The sequence below is a fragment of the Glandiceps talaboti genome, chromosome 7 (genome assembly GCF_964340395.1).
Source record: "Glandiceps talaboti chromosome 7, keGlaTala1.1, whole genome shotgun sequence".
NCBI classification, from domain to species: domain Eukaryota; kingdom Metazoa; phylum Hemichordata; class Enteropneusta; family Spengelidae; genus Glandiceps; species Glandiceps talaboti.
The window spans coordinates 21,098,159-21,111,446 of NC_135555.1; the positions used below are offsets into that span (position 1 = coordinate 21,098,159).

At 36.2% G+C, this 13,288-nt stretch overlaps 1 pseudogene across 1 annotated transcript in view; it reads right to left on the reverse strand.

The window, feature by feature from the left end:
* Nucleotides 1-930: 930 nt before the first annotated feature.
* Nucleotides 931-13,288, reverse strand: part of LOC144438087 (uncharacterized) — a 44,481-nt pseudogene continuing 32,123 nt past the window's right edge. Inside the window, exons 6-9 of the transcript XR_013481024.1 lie at nucleotides 8,091-9,189; nucleotides 7,304-7,328; nucleotides 4,717-4,821; nucleotides 931-3,132 (exon numbers count right to left, since the gene is read on the reverse strand). The product of XR_013481024.1 is annotated as an uncharacterized LOC144438087 (transcript). The remainder of the gene's footprint in view (nucleotides 3,133-4,716; nucleotides 4,822-7,303; nucleotides 7,329-8,090; nucleotides 9,190-13,288) is intronic.

Genomic DNA, 13,288 nt, shown 5'->3' on the forward strand with positions numbered 1-13,288 from the left:
CTTTCCTGTCACTAGTGCTATTTGGGCATTATACGTCATTGTTTACATGTTGCTATGGGCATAGTCATGATGCTTAGGGCATTTACATGTTTAAAATAATGTTTATTCAAATGCATTATCCATTGTTATATTTGTATTTAAAAAACCACTATCATGTGACTGTTGTTAAGGGCATGCTCACGGTTGCTATGTAAGTATGACACACTCACAATTTGCAGACTAACACTTAGAATCATTACCAAATTTCATCCCCAGTAATTTCTATTTGAGAGGAAAAGTTCTATACCAAAGTCATTTACATCAACTACAAGACAGACAGACAGACAGACAGACAGACAGACAGACAGACAGACAGACAGACAGACAGACAGACAGACAGACAGACAGACAGACTGACTGACTGACTGACTGACAGACAGGCATTTCACCTCAAACCAAACTGTGGTTCAGTTAGGTAGAGAATGTTTATAAGAAAAATCCTGTGTTACTGGCACACACTTTAATACATTATATTGAGAACCCATAAAAATGGGTTAATTAGATCAATTTAAACAATAATTTCTGTACACTCCTGTTTAAATATTCCTGAGACATATCACCAAAACAGTCATTGAAGTTTTTTGACCAAAAATGACATTTTCTGACCCAAATCACACATCTGTGATACAATCATTTTGCTTTGAACTTCCCGACTCGACACCACATGTAATGTTCCTACCAAATACCAAGTCAATCGCTCGGACAGTTTTTGAGTTTCAGTTCACACACACACACACACACACACACACACACACACACACACACACACACACACACACACACACACACCATGCCTATAGCACTACTGAACTTCATTAGTTTAGTTATGCCAATAAAAAATCTGGCTCTAGATAATTTCCTGCAAATTTCCTTCAAGGTGTCCACAAGCGATCATTCCATAGTGTCCATAGAGTAAAAAAAATATGGACAACCTTGTACAGTACATGATGTCTGGTAAACTACTCTGGCCAACTGGGAATTACATATGGACGTTTTTTTTTCATTTGCATGAATTCTCCTATGTAATTTCATAATGTGACACAAACATGGTTTATGATCTGTATGGAGTCTCATACGAACATTTCGATTATTTCCGCGATGGAAACTTTTTAACACTCTCCTGACATACAAATAGTCTTTGCTTTGTATAGATTCCCATGTGTTTGTTCAGATTACCAATTTGAGCAAAACTTTGCCCACACTCCTTACATACAAATGGCCTTTCCTTTGTATAGATTCTCATATGTACTTTCAAAGTACCACTTTCAGTAAAACTTTTACCACACTCCTTACATACAAATGGCCTTTCATTTGTATGGATTCTCATGTGTAGTTTCAAAATACCACTTTCAGTAAAACTTTGTCAACACTCCTTACGTACAAATGATCTTTCGTTTGTGTGGATTCTCATGTGTACTTTCAGATTACTACTTTGAGCAAAACTTTGTCAACACTCCTTACGTACAAATGGTCTTTCGTTTGTGTGGATTCTCATGTGTACTTTCAGATTACTACTTTGGGCAAAACTTTGCCCACACTCCTTACATACAAATGGCCTTTCCTTTGTATGGATTCTCATGTGTACTTTCAAAGTACCTCTTTCAGTAAAACCTTTACCACACTCCTTACATACAAATGGCCTTTCCTTTGTATGGATTCTCATGTGTACTTTCAAAGTACCACTTTCAGCAAAACTTTTATCACACTCCTTACATACAAATGGTCTTTCATTTGTGTGGATTCTCATGTGTACTTTCAGACGACCACTTTGAGTAAAACTTTTACCACACTCCTTACATACAAATGGTCTTTCATTGGTATGGATTCTCATGTGTACTTTCAAATCACTACTTTGAGTAAAACTTTGACCACATTCCTTACATACAAATGGTCTTTCGTTTGTGTGGAATCTCATGTGTACTTTCAGATGACTATTTTGAGTAAAACGTTTCCTACACTCCTTACATACAAATGGTCTTTCATTTGTATGGATTCTCATGTGTACTTTCAAAGTACCACTTTCAGCAAAACTTTTATCACACTCCTTACATACAAATGGTCTTTCATTTGTGTGGATTCTCATGTGTACTTTCAGACGACCACTTTGAGTAAAACTTTTACCACACTCCTTACATACAAATGGTCTTTCGTTTGTGTGGAATCTCATGTGTACTTTCAGATGACTATTTTGAGTAAAACGTTTCCTACACTCCTTACATACAAATGGTCTTTCATTTGTATGGATTCTCATGTGTACTTTCAAATCAATACTTTGAGTAAAACTTTTACCACACTCCTTACATACAAATGGTCTTTCATTTGTGTGGATTCTCATGTGTACTTTCAAATCAATACTTTGAGTAAAACTTTTACCACACTCCTTACATACAAATGGTCTTTCATTTGTGTGGATTCTCATGTGTACTTTCAGACGACTATTTTGAGTAAAACGTTGACCACACTCCTTACATACAAATGGTCTTTCTTTTATGTGGATTCTCATGTGTACTTTCAAATCACCACTTTGAGCAAAACTTTGACCACACTCCTTACATACAAATGGTCTTTCATTGGTATGGATTCTCATGTGTACTTCCAAATCACTATTTTGAGTAAAACTTTTACCACACTCCTTACATACAAATGGTCTTTCATTTGTGTGGATTCTCATGTGTACTTTCAGACGACTACTTTGAGTAAAACTTTTACCACACTCCTTACATACAAATGGTCTTTCCTTAGTATGGATTCTCATGTGTACTTTCAAATTATATTTATGACAAAACACTTTACCACAATCAGTACATACAAATGGCCTTTCATTTTTATGGTTTCCATTGTCATCCCTTGTAGCACTGTACCCTAAACAATGCTCCTCGTAGTCTAACAGAGTCTGGTCATTGCTAATAATATCACAATTTCCACATGTCATTGTATTTTCTGGAGAATTCTGGCTCTCATTGGTCACTAACACATCACAGTCACTTCTTGTACTATACTCTATACAATGCTCCTCAGAGTCTTCTTCAACCATGACTTCATCCAATGTAACAAGTCCATGTTGACAAAGACAATCTATTACCATGAATTTATCTGTTAACACAAAAAATAAAGGTGTCAGTCATGTGACTCACTGATCATAAATCTAAATTAACATTTTATGAATATTATGATTGTCATTAATTTTAAAAAGGCAGTGATCATCTGAAGACTACATGTTACTAACAAAGCTTGTCCATATATGTGATTTATATGAATGCAAAAATGTAATGAAACAACCAAGATCCGGAACAACTCATAGCACATGTAAACAATGCCCAGGTAGACAAGCACATGACATTAGAAGGATAGAAGAAACTAAATGGTACTGTGCTGTGTAAGTCTTACCCATGGAGATGGACTAAATAACACCATAGCACTGCATTTCTGCTATATGTCAGGAAGATTCCTTTCAAGCAGTTGAAATGACAGACGGACAGAAGAAAAAGAATTCTTCATGCTTAATAATCCATTTTGTAATTTACCTATGGTCTCTGAACCAAGTTTGTATTGATCTGAAGTAAAGATCCCTAAGTAAACCTTTACATTTGTTGGCAAATAATTGAAAAAATAGTACCAATGGTGTTGTAGCACAATTGTACAATTCCTGATTACCCCGTAATCTTTACAATATATACCATTGCATTATTTGGCACTTTCTGTGTGTGTGCATGGCCTTGCTGCTAAGCACATAATACACACCCAAATTTTATTGTTGCTTAGGGAGCTGCCTTGTTGCTAGGTATATTAGCATACATTTTTTGACATACGTAAGCATACACTGCTATCTTTGCAAAACATATTTGCATTTTGCTGTTGCTCAGAATGCTACAATTGCTAGGGCAAGTTGTCTTGAAAAATATCTGCAGAATAACTCCTCTACAATATTTTGGCCCCCATTAACAAATAAGTTTTCGGGGTATAACTTCTGTGGTTTTGCTATGGCCAGTATTAGGTAAAATCTACCCACCCCAACCCCAACCCCCATGTCATGTTACCTGGGTACGGACTTCCCATACAAAATTACCATAGACTCTATGGGGAAACACTGCCATTTACCTCTTTCTCCCTTTCTGTTACTGTGGTTCCCCAATCTTAGCAAAAAGGAGAACTTTTCCATAAAAATTCATATATTCAGACCAAAGGAATATTTTTGACCCAAAACTCACATCTCTTATACAATCCATTTCATACAAAAATGTCTATTTCTACACCCTCACCAAATACTATAGCATGGCAATCAGTCTGGCAGGTTTTGACATTAAGTTGTTGAAATACACACACAACATAGATACACACATTTCACCATGCCTTTAGTAATACTGAAGCATTTCGTCATGTAAAATCATGAAGACTCTCCTCAAGAGCACACATTTTATGAAAATATCTCTTTCCTGGAGTGGCATTCCCCTTATAAGTTATAATTGTTTACATACACACACATACATTTGTACATCAATACATACACACTCACCATTCCTTTAGCATACTGAACCAGCTCAGTTGTGCTAAAAGGGACTTTCACTGTCTAATTCAAATCCAATACTACTGACTCACAAATTTCTGCAAACAACAAACTTGTCACCACGTAAATATAATACAATGCAATGGGTGGTGTTATGTATTACTACAACATACCTTTGTCAGAGAGTGTGTTATTCTCAAGTCGGTAAAGTAACACTTGATATGCTTCATTCAAGTCTCGTTCATATAGGCTGAATACCAACTCTTCATTGTCCATTTCTGATTCAGAAAGCAAATGCAATATTTAGTGACTGTTTAGTACAAAGACAAAAGATTGTATATTTTGACCACTAGGGGCGCTGTGTCATGGTGGGGAGAATACGTACTTCAGCATGTAAATTGTATTAAAACAAGATTTTCATGTCCGTGTGTGTATGTTGCAACAGTATGGCATGGGCCCATGAACAGAGGCTTGCGGGAGGCCGTGCTGACGTAGTTACCCTTAGAAAGCAGATGTCGACTGTTAAATAATGTTTGTTGGTGAACGGACCGTAATGATTACTGTAGTCTGTAGTGTACAATAAATTCAAGGTGGACGTGCTCTTTATCACAATATCAGGCGGGTACGCGGGTCTTGATTGTTCACTTTCGTCAATTTTGTCCATATATTCACTGTAAAATTACTCTACGTGATGATTAAGTACCTACCTAGGGTTTATCTTGTCTAGAAAGTGATTGGAGAGGGCCCCCGGATTGATCCGCACAATGCAGTCCACAGACAGTGTCTGTGCAGTGTTGTCGATGTCGTACCAGAGACGCCAACCAAAATCTTTACTAATAAGTCGTGTCATCGCTCATGCGCACATTGGTATTGTTTGTCTCACGTCTGTTTGGTTCAGACATGTGGTCTGCAAACTCGACAACGCGCGTACTGCCTCTATCGTTTGGTTAGATTGGTACATGTACACTAACTGAATTGAAAAAAATTAGACTCCACGAAAACGCTTCACCACACGGCAAAACATCGGGAGTGTCATTTGAATCATAATTTTATGAGAACACTGTGTTGAAATATGAACCTCATGTTGTTGTTTGACATTGTAATAATTTGATATATTTTACCATAGACCCTCCCTCCACCATGGTGGAGGGGCTGTGATTTAAACTAGCTGTAGGAGAGGGCGCACAATCAAAACGTGTCTCTGCGTTTATTAAGGTTCCGTTCATTAGTACAGCGGGTGGGATGGGTGAGAGAACCTGAAATTTTGCGTCACTGTTATTAGAGGTGACGCAATTTCTTTAAATTTCGCCACTGTCTTTGATAAACAAATGAATAGAATACACATTTGATAAAATCATGAATATGGTTTATTAATATCTTAGCATGTATACCAAACATTTCAGTTTTAATAAAAGTGCCAATGGCGTTGAAGCATAACTGTTGACAGTAAACTGTAATTTTCTTTATTGATAATGTGGTCTTGTTGCTAGGTATATTTATATTTGCAATCATGTGGGTGTGATCTTATTGCTAGGCGTATCTACATAATTCATTTACTTTCCTGTCACTAGTGCTATTTGGGCATTATACGTCATTGTTTACATGTTGCTATGGGCATGGTCATGATGCTTAGGGCATTTACATGTTTAAAATAATGTTTATTCAAATGCATTATCCATTGTTATATTTGTATTTTAAAAAAACACTATCATTTGACTGTTGCTAAGGGCATGCTCACGGTTGCTATGTAAGTATGACACACTCACAATTTGCAGACTAACACTTTTAGAATCATTACCAAATTTCATCCCCCAGTAATTTGAGAGGTAAAGTTCATTACCAAAATCACTTGTATCAACTACAAGACAGACAGACAGACAGACAGACAGACAGACAGCCAGACAGACAGACAGAATGACTAACTGACTGACAGCCAGGCATTTCACCTCAAACCAAACTGTGGTTCAGTTAGGTAGAGAATATGTTTAAAAGAAAAATCCTGTGGTACTCGCACACACTTTAATACATTATGTTAAGAACCCATAAAAATGTTAATGGGTTAATTAGATCAATTTAAACAATCATTTCTGTACGCTCCTGTCTAAATATTCCTGAGACATATCACCAAAACAATCATTGGAGGGTTTGTTTTTTTACCAAAAATGACATTTTCTTACCCAAATCACACATCTGTGATACAATCATTTTCCTTTGAATTTCCCAACTCGACACCACATGTAATGTTCCTACCAAATACCAAGTCAATCGGTTGAACAGTTTTTGAGTTTCAGTTGTTCACACACACACACACACACACACACACACACACACACACACACACACACACACACACACACACACACACACCATGCCTATAGCACTACTAAACTTCATTAGTTTAGTTATATTGGCAATTGGTCTTCTGAAATGTATGGCATCTTTGAAAGTCTAGATAATGATGAGTTGATGCCATGTAATACTGGGATTGTCAGGTTACGTAAACATTTGAATTGTACTGAAAACTGGTATATGCATGTTCGTAACAAACCGAAATTACGCACGTACAGTATCTTTAAAAGAACATATCGCCGTGAAAATTATTTAGATTTAGATTTGTCGAGAGCTGAACGTTCTCTTTTTGTTCAGTTACGAGTAGGAATACTTCCACTCAGGATTGAAACAGGTCGTTTTAGGGGCGAGGTGTTACATACTCGCCTGTGTGTGTTATGTAATGCAGATTCAATTGAGGATGAATCTCACTTTTTATTTCACTGTTCATTCTATCCTTATTCAAGAACACATTTTACAATATTATACTTGAGTCTAATCCAAATTTTGTAAACTTTAATGAGACTGAGAAATGGAACTTTATAATGATCAATATGCCTAGAGCAACTTGTAAATTTATTCACAAAGCTTACACCAGAAGGTGTAATCATCTTTATATAAGTGTAGTATGTTACTTTTCTTTACTTGCTATGACTGTCCTCTTTGCACCCCTTATTTTTAAGTGCTTTATACGAGTAATTCAGTTTTGTAGTGACTAATAAGCCTGGTGGGCTGGGTGATGTGTTTTCTTTCTGATATTTTAATTGCCAATTTGTAAAATGGATATCACATCCACATGTCACTATAATAGACAACCTTATACTATGCCAATAAAAAATCCGGCTCGAGATAATTTCCTGCAAATTTCCTTCAAAGTAACCTGCAAGCGATCATTCCATAGTGTCCATAGAGTAAAAAAAAATATGGACAACCTTTTACAGTATAATTATGACGTCTGATAAACTAAACTCTGGCCAACTGGGTATTACATATGAATGATTTTTTTTCATTTTTATGAATTCTCCTATGTAATTTCATATCGTGACACAAATATGGTTTATGATCTGTATGGAGTCTCATATGAACATTTCGATTATTTCCTTGATGAAATCTTTTTATCACGCTCCTTACATACAAATAGTCTTTGCTTTGTATGGATTCCCATGTGTTTGTTCAGATTACCAATTTGAACAAAACTTTTACCACACTACTTACATACAAATAGTCTTTCGTTTGTGTGGATTCTCATGTGTACTTTCAAATTACCACTTTCAGTAAAACGTTTACTACACTCCTTACATACAAATGGTCTTTCATTTGTATGGATTCTCATGTGTACTTTCAAAGCACCACTGTGAGTAAAACCTTTACCACACTCCTTACATACAAATGGTCTTTCATTTGTATGGATTCTCATGTGTACTTTCAAAGCACCACTGTGAGTAAAACTTTGACCACACTCCTTACATACAAATGGTCTTTCATTTGTATGAATTCTCATGTGTACTGTCAATGTACTACTATGAGAAAAACCTTTACCACACTCCTTACATACAAATGGTCTTTCGTTTGTGTGGATTCTCATGTGTACTTTCAAAGCACCACTGTGAGTAAAACTTTGACCACACTCCTTACATACAAATGGTCTTTCATTTGTATGAATTCTCATGTGTACTTTCAATGTACTACTATGAGAAAAACTTTTACCACACTCCTTACATACAAATGGTCTTTCATTTGTATGGATTCTCATGTGTACTTTCAAACTACCACTTAGAGCAAAACTTTGACCACACTCCTTACATACAAATAGTCTTTCATTTGTATGGATTCTCATGTGTTCTTTCAGATTACTACTTTGAGTAAAACATTTACTACACTCCTTACATACAAATGGTCTTTCATTTGTGTGGATTCTCATGTGTTCTTTCAAACTACCACTGTGAGCAAAACTTTGACCACACTCCTTACATACAAATGGTCTTTCATTTGTATGGATTCTCATGTGTACTTTCAGATGACTACTTTGAGTAAAACGTTTACTACACTCCTTACATACAAATGGTCTTTCATTTGTGTGGATTCTCATGTGTTCTTTCAAAGTACCACTTCGAATAAAACTTTTACCACACTCCTTACATACAAATGGTCTTTCATTTGTATGAATTCTCATGTGTACTTTCAAACTACCACTGTGAGCAAAACTTTGACCACACTCCTTACATACAAATGGTCTTTCATTTGTATGGATTCTCATGTGTACTTTCAGATGACTACTTTGAGTAAAACTTTTACCACACTCCTTACATACAAATGGTCTTTCCTTAGTATGGATTCCCATGTGCACTTTCAAATTATATTTATGACAAAACCTTTTACCACAATCAGTACATACAAATGGCCTTTCATTTTTATGGTTTCCATTGTCATCTCCTGTAGCACTGGACCCTAAACAATGCTCCTCAGAGTCTGACAGAGTCCGTTCATTGCTAATAATATCACAATTTCCACATGTCATTGTATTTTCTGGAGAATTCTGGCTCTCATTGGTCACTAACACATCACAGTCACTTCTTGTACTATACTCTATGCAATGCTCCTCAGAGTCTTCATCAACCATGACTTCATCCAATGTAACAAGTCCATGTTGACAAAGACAATCTATTACCATGAATTTATCTGTTAACACACAAAATAAAGGTGTTAGTCATGTGACTCACTGATCATAAATTTAAATTAACATTTTATGAATATTATGATTGTCATTAATTTTAAAAAGGCAGTGATCATCTGAAGACTATATGTTACTAACAAAGCTTGTCCATATATGTGATTTATATGAATGCAAAAATGTAATGAAACAACCAAGATCCGGAACAACTCATAGCAGATGTAAACAATGCCCAGGTAGACAAGCATATGACATTAGAAGGATAGAAGAAACTAAATGGTACTGTGTAAGTCTTACCCATGGAGATGGACTAAATAACACCATAGCGCACTGCATTTCTGCTATATGTCAGGAAGATTTGCATTTTGCTGTTGCTCAGAATGCTACAATTGCTAGGGCAAGTTGTCTTGAAAAATATCTGCAGAATAACTCCTCTACAATATTTTGGCCCCCATTAACAAATAAGTTTTCGGGGTATAACTTCTGTGGTTTTGATATGGCCAGTATTAGGTAAAATCTACCCACCCCACCCAAACCCCCATGTCATGTTACCTGGGTACGGATTTCCCATACACAATTACCATAGACTCTATGGGGAAACAATGCCATTTACCTCCTTTCTCCCTTTCTGTTACTGTGGTTCCCCAATCTTAGCAAAAAGGAGAACTTTTCTATAAAAATTCATATATTCAGACAAAAGGCATATTTTTGACCCAAAACTCACATCTCTAATACAATCCATTTCATACAAAAAATTTTATCTCTACACCCTCACCAAATACTATAGCATGGCAATCAGTCTGGCAGGTTTTGACATTAAGTTGTTGAAATACACACACAACATAGATACACACATTTCACCATGCCTTTAGTAATACTGAAGCATTTCGTCATGTAAAATCATGAAGACTCTCCTCAAGAGCACACATTTTATGAAAATATCTCTTTCCTGGAGTGGCATTCCACTTATAAGTTATAATTGTTTACATACACACACATACATTTGTACATCAATACATACACACTCACCATTCCTTTAGCATACTGAACCAGCTAAGTTGTGCTAAAAGGGACTTTCACAGTCTAATTCAAATCCGATACTACTGACTCACAAATTTCTGCAAACAACAAACTTGTCATCAAGTCAATATGATACAATGGAATGGGTGGTGTTATGTTTTACTACAACATACCTTTGTCAGAGAGTGTGTTATTCTCAAGTCGGTAAAGTAACACTTGATATGCTTTATTCAAGTCTCGTTCATATAGGCTGAATACCAACTCTTCATTGTCCATTTCTGATTCAGAAAGCAAATGCAATTTAGTGACTGTTTAGTACAAAGACAAAAGATTGTATATTTTGACCACTAGGGGAGCTGTATCATGGTGGGGAAAAAACACAATTTTCATGTCCGCGTCTGTATGTTGCAACACTATGGCATGGGCCCATTAACAGAGGCTTGCGGGACGCCGCGCTGACGTAGTTACCCTTAGAAAGCAGATGTCGACTGTTTACATAATGTTTGTTGGTGAACGGACCGTAATGATTACTGTAGTCTGTAGTGTGTACAATAAATTCAAGGTGGACGTGCTCGGGTACCCTGGTCTTGATTGTTCACTTTCGTCAATTTTGTCCATATATTCACTATCAAATTACTTTACCTGATGATTAAGTACCTACCTAGAGTTTATCTTGTCTAGAAAGTGATTGGAGAGGGCCCCAGGATTGATTATCCGCACAGTGCAGTCCACAGACAGTGTCTATGTTGTCCTACCAGAGACGCCGACCAAAATCTTTACTTATAAGGCGTGTCATCGCTCATGCGCACATTTGTATTTTTGTATAACGTCTGTTTGGTACGGTGGCCCACAGGTGACAGACGAAAACTAAATTTGTGCGATAAATAATTTATTTTTGAGGGCAAAATATTTAATAAAAGGATAACACTTTTATTTCATATGACAAAACATTAATTTCTTGGGTCAATATAGAAATATCAAAGCAAAAATCTACAATTTCTGTGAAAAATAAATTCTTTTTACAGAGCAGAACATTAATTTGCGAAACGAACATTTTTATTCATTTGGCCCAAACTTTATTTTCGAGTGATAACATTTAAGTTGTGGGATAAAATGTTTAATTGTTGGTGCAATGTGTTTGAAACATTAGAACCGTTTTTTTCTAAAGTTTTCTAACAAGACAAAATACCTCATTGCAAACTATTAATCCTTAGAGCAGTACACCAAGTTTTCGTGAACAAACTCTAAATTTGTGTAAAAAGTATTTAAATGTCAAGCCGGAATATGAATTTAAGTCCTTTACAATCTTATACTCTGACTGCAGAAACAACATTTTGTCACCATACAATCCCCTTTTTCATCAATGAGATTTACTTAATACAGGTTGCAACATTAATGTTTAAGGACGAAACATTAATTTGCGAGGACAAAACTTTCTTTTTGCTTGACAGAAGTTGGACTGCATGACGGAAATTGATTATATATCCCACAATCCTCGGCACACTCTTGGCGGCTATTTCAACTTCGCGACCAGTACTATATCTGATCGTGTCAAGTGGTAAACACATCAAGTGTTTCCAGTGTATAAATAGTTTTTAAAGATAATAAAGGACGGAAACACCATTCCCATCAATACTGGTATCCCTGGACCCAATCTCATTAAAATCTGATGTGGTGAAAGCAGCTAAATGCTTTATTTACCTCTATTTCCATCGTTTTGTGATGTTTCCCATGCAGGCGGCGATCACTCGAAACAAAAGCAAGCGACACAAACTGTGGAAATAGAGATAAATAAAGCATTTAGCTGCTTTCATCACATCAGATTTTAATCAGATTGTCCTGGACCAATAGGGAAAAATGGACCGATCGCCTTCTCAAGAATTAAAAGTTATATTGAAAATGATTGTGTCCTGTGAAAAAGTTATAGAATATATATCATGAGAGTTGGACCCTGAATGCACAACACCTCGAAAAACAGACAGACTAAAAACGAAGAATGTACCGCTGCCCTATACATTCCAACGCTGATCTAGGTACTGAGAATGACACTGTGGCTGTAATATAGTGCTCTGGTTCCAGATGCTCATAGATATGTGACTTCACGACATAATCACAGAATTGAGGCCTTTTATCGAGAGATTACGAAGAGTATTTCAGGTCTGAATTTATGGCAGGGGGTCTGAGGACAAATGGGGGCCAACAAATTGAAGGTTTTAAGGGGGGACATGGAAATTCTGATTGTTGAAAGGGGAGGGGCACGAAATGTTTAGCTCACGATTTGAACCAAAGTGCACCTCGGGAGTGGTCGTTTAAGGAGTAAATTTGAACATTTCTTGCAGCTTTGCCACAATGAATTCAAAAGCCTACAGTCAGTTATAAGATGGGTGATTACTATATGAAATATGTATACCTTAATCTCTCTTCTCCCTCCCTCCCTCCCTCCCCCTATGTATGTATGTAATTATGTATGTAATTATGTATGTATGTATTTTACTATGTATGTATGTATGTATGTATGTATGTATGTATGTATGTATGTATGTATGTATGTACAATGTATGTATGTATGTATGTATGTATTATGTCTCTGTGTGTGTGTGTGCGTGTGTGTGTATGTATGTATGTATGTATTATGTCTCTGTGTGTGTGTGCGTGTGTGTGTATGTATGTATGTATGTATGTATGTATGTATGTATGTATGTATGTATGTATGTATGTATGTATGT